Raw genomic sequence first — 4,996 nt, forward strand, 5'->3', positions numbered from 1 at the left:
CTCTCGTTCAGAAATATATATATATATATTTTTTAACAAATTAGTTTAAGTTTCTGGATAGGCTAACAGGATGCTCCGAGATTGAATTCGAGTATTCCCCTCCCCTCCAGATCTGGAAGCTGGGGCTACGTGCTGCTCTGGAACTGCCAGGGGTCGCTGCTTGTGTCTCTGAGGGTGGAGGGGGTGTTTGGACAGGCAGATCCAGGAGAACATTCCTTGGGCTGGGAAGTGAGAACAAGAACCCTGAATCACGATACCAGGGGAAAGAAACGGAAGATCTGATTGCAAGGATTTCAGCCTGAAATGACAAGCTTTCTGTGAAGGAATGTGAAAACCCCTCCCATGGTGAGGAAGATTCATCCGGATGGAATTTCTTTTTAATATGAAAAGACGCTTCCCTGGTGGGTTGGGGGACAAAGCTTTTAAGACCCTGTGGGACTAGGGGGAGAGGGTTCTTAGGTAAGATTAGGATGCAAGGTCTGGTTTTTAATTGATCAGCATTTGGTCTTTATTTCTGCAAACAGGAATGTGCCATTAAGGGCCTTACCCAGGAATGTCCGTATTGATTTTGAGAATTGGACTGCGCTACTGACATCATTCCCTGCTTGGAGTCCAGAGCAAACACCTCGATATCCATTATTTTTGTTGGTGTGTGAGATGAGAGGGAGGAGAGAGAACTTCACGTGTCCCAAGAGGTGCCATGCTCCCTGGTCCTCTCAGGCCCAGGCCTTTCCCTAAGGAAGTTCTCAGGTCAGAGGGTCAGGGAAGGATCCCACTTGGGGGATCAGAGGGGAAGGAACCCCGGGTCCTGATCTTTGGAAGGCATAGGATCCGTGTGGGGTCCTGGCAACACAGTTGAGATCAGTCCTGTTAGGATCCCATGTTCAACCAACCTTGGTTGATGTAGGCTTGATAGAATTCAGGTGCATGTAGTTGAGTAGGACTGAAACCCAGGAGAATGTTGTAAACATCTTGGTCACGCCCTTACTTTGCCTCGCAGCATCCTCTATAAAATAAAGGCATGGCTGTGGGTGTGGTTGCTGTCTCTGAGAGAAGCAACGTCCCACGGAGACCTGGTTTTCATTCTCTTGTCTGTCTTTTCTAAGCCTTTCAGCCGCCCCCACTCAGGTTCACCCCTGTCCGTGCTGGCGCGGCACACTTTATAAAGATATGCCTACACGCTCCCAGGGCAGGTTCCTGCCTCAAACCCACCCTAACAGGAAACAGCTCGGGGAGGGCACAGCTGTTGCCAAGACAACCCCTGCAGGACTGACTTCCTTCTGCTTGGTCATGGTTCTGGTTGTGATGAACACCACCAAGGGTTTTTATATAAGTAGATACTAGGGGCCCAGTGCCCAAAATTCATGCACGGGTAGGGTCCCTAATGCCTGCAGGCTGGGGTGCCTACCTTCCCCCAGCTGCCTGCCGCTGATGCCACTGCCAGCCCCACCCCCTGGTCGAACTCCCAGTCGAGGAGACAGTTTGCATATTAGGCTTTTATTATATAGGATCCCTTCTCTGATTCATTTTTCGGAAGAAATAAGTTAACCTGCCAATTTAAAAAAGCTGATGACTATACCTCTCCTCTGAATGAATGTTTATGTTTTCATGATGTATGTTAAGGAATAATAAACTTTTATTTAGCTTTGTCTTTTTCTGTTCAATTATCGACCTTGATGTACCCCTGGCCTTCTGCATGGAGCACATGTCACATGAATGAGATAGAAAAGCAGTGATGAACAGCTGAAGGTTTAACAATCAGCTCTATGGAGTTTGGGGAGGAATGCTCTGATTTGTAGTGTTTGCCAATTTCTGTGGTGTAAATACTCCCATCATCGCCATTTCGAGTTACCCACGTGACCTCATGAATAGAAAATTTGGAAGAGATGAGCACAATAATATCTCAGAGCCAGTGCAAGCTCGAGCACAGCATTGTGAGAAAGACCACGCGATGTCAAGAGCAAGGAAGAAAGAAACACAGACTCAAAAAGGATGCCTTCATTCAAGACATGAATCTAAGTTTCCATATTTAAAAATTGAAAGACACTAATTATTCTCTAAAATGAGGTCTGAGGGACTCACTCATGCATGGTAAGTTCACCTCTGTTTCTGATAATGAAAATATGCTCATGGTCTGAATTCTTTCCTCTTTCACCCCCAAAAAGGTGACAACAAAAGATTTGATGGGCATGGTCATTTGCCTCGTGTCCCTTGAGATCTGGCAGCCACTACGGAAGCTGTACCCTGATTGAGATCTAAAAAATCACCTAAGCCCTAGCTGGTTTGGCTCAGTGGATAGAGCGTAGGCCTGTGGACCAAAGGGTCCCAGGTTCGATTCCAGTCAAGGGTATATAACTCGGTTGCAGGCTCCTCCCTGGCCTGGGCCCTGGTTGGGGTTCATGTAGGAGGCAACCAATTGATGTGTTTTTCTCACATCGATATTTAAATTCTGTGTTTCCTCTCTTCCACTCTCTCTAAAAATTAATGGAAAAATATCCTCTGGTGAGGATTTTAAAAAATACATTAAAAAATAGAAATAATAATAAATCACCAGAGAGAGAGAAGGCCCCTGAACACTGTCCCTGAAATGTCCCTTTGGGGACAAAGAGGGGAGCTGTGATTGCTGATTGGATGGGAATGGTGGGGGGAGAGGGGAAGCGGGGCTTTAACCAGGAAAAAGAACTGAGAATGTGTGGAAACAGACCTCTGGCAGAAGGTCGGAAAGGGGAAGTACTTGGGACCACAAATGCAGACAGAAGGCCAAGGAGCTGCTGCTTCTTGCCTAAGAGTTTAATGACAAGGTTCCTCCCCTTTGCATGCCAACTAAGCAGGAGCCAGCAGGGCATCCCCTGGCTCTGCCACCCAGCCGGCCTGGAGTCTGCCCCCAAACACAATCACAGATATCCCCGGGCTTGAATCCCATCCAGAGACTAGTCATTTGATGCAATTGCATGTGGTCTGAAAAACAAACTCCCACCCGAACTTGCTGTCCTGGGGGAGACTGCAGTCTCTGCGATCACGCCTCCCAGGGCTCAGGCCCACTCTGACCACAGGATCCTTCCAAAGGCACGGCCGACCGACAGAAGTGGGCACAATTCCCCCATGTAATTTTTGTCTGGGAGGTGAAATACCTCTGTCATTACATCATTTTCCTCAGCACCACGGTCCCTTGAAAGAATAAAGCCTAACTAAGATCACAGTCAAACTCAACTATTGAAATAAATATTCTTTTAATATTCTCTCCCACCTTGCACACAATTTCTCATGTTATCCAACGCACTGAGGTGTGTATTATTACCCCTTCTTCCTGGTCCAGCCCAGAGTTTCTGCTTTCCCTCTCCCTCCTCCCAGTGGAAGGTAGCACTGGGCAGCCCTGTCTAATCAGTCTGAGAGATTGGTCCCCCCCTGCCCTGACCCACAGGCCTCACACAAAGAGACTGTCAGAAGCTCCGGACAGCTGCCAAGCAGTAGCCACAGTGGCCTGCGGAGGAATTCTGAGCTCACAAGAGAGCATTTTTCATCTAGTTTCTTATGGGGTTGGGGTTGGGGAGGGGTTGGCGACAGACCAGAAACGGGTAACAGAATGATGCCTTCATACAAGCCCAGAGCCACTGATTCAGATGGTGGTGGGAACGGAGGCCGGCTTTTATACAACCGGAATGTGCCTGGTTACCCACTCCAGCTAAAAATAGCGATGGCTCAGAAATTTTACATTTTCTGTGATATTCTAATCTTTTTAAAGAAAGCATATGCATGCACTCGTTATAAAATTATGTTCTCTTTAAAACTCAAAAGAAAAGGGCCCTGGTTGCTGATCTGAGCACCGTTGGGTGCTGGCTTGGGGTTGCGTGGGGGAGATGCTGACGTCTGCTCTAATTATCCCAGATGCACATCCTTCACCTCCGTTCAGGCCGGCCAGTGTGTGACGGCCACTCTGCACAGCACAGCACAGCACAGCGCCTCGCTGCCTGCTGGGCACACAGCATGCGCGACCCTGTGGCTGACGGTGATGACTCCCAAATCACCTGCACCCGTGGTTGCCTGGGAGTGAGTTGGGGCGACAGACAGACAAGCAACTAACCATAACCAGAGACAGAGGAGGTAGGTCCTACGTCAATGATAACATTGGAGTTGACCCTGAAGAACCCGTGAAATTTATGTAAGGAAGGGTGGTGCCGGGTGGGGCAGTCTTCAAAGAGGAAACATCTTGAAAGAAAGTTAAGATGTAGAGGAAAAAACTCATGGTCATTTCCAAGTCCACGCCTATAGTCCCCGTCACCGATTCCTGTCCTCCAGGATGTCTCACCTTGGCACCCCTCTTTACATCTCGACCCACCCCCTCCCTTCTGGGGGAATCTCAGCCGGAAACAACGTGTGGGAAAGCTCCGTGTTTTTCATTATTGCTGATATTCACAAGACCACCTAGAGGTCGGCAGGAGTGGGAAGTAAAGGTCAAGGGGTTAAGGAATGTGTCCCAGTGATGAGGCAGGGAGTCAGGATGGTAACCCAATCGTCCCCCATCCCTCCACCAGCTGTCAAATACAGTGGATGGTGTCTTGCTGACGTACATAGACCCCTGAGTCAGGACACCCTGGTGCAAATCCCAGCTCTGGCATTCACTGTGTGACCTTGAGCAAAGTATTAACCTCTCTGTGCCTTCTTTTCCAGAGGAGCGAAAGGCACTAATATTTCTTACACCAGGGCTGTTGGGCAGATCGAAAAAGATGATGCCTGTAAAATGCTTAGTGCAATGCCTGGGACATAGAAAGTGTCATTATTATTACCGCACACTGCCTTTCACTCAGCGCCCGAGTGAATTTTAGAGTCTGATAGGAGGCTGTATGTCTAGGCCTTTTCCTTAATCCCATTATCTTCCTCAGAAACGCTACTCCTGTCACCAGCATTCTGTCGGCCTGCTTGTACCTTCGCGCAACACGTGGTTTGGAATCCTCGGTTAGTTAGCACAGCTGTGTCTGGGGTCTGGGAGAGCTTCGAG

Source organism: Myotis brandtii, unplaced genomic scaffold (genome assembly GCF_000412655.1).
Source record: "Myotis brandtii unplaced genomic scaffold, ASM41265v1 scaffold1223, whole genome shotgun sequence".
NCBI lineage: Eukaryota > Metazoa > Chordata > Mammalia > Chiroptera > Vespertilionidae > Myotis > Myotis brandtii.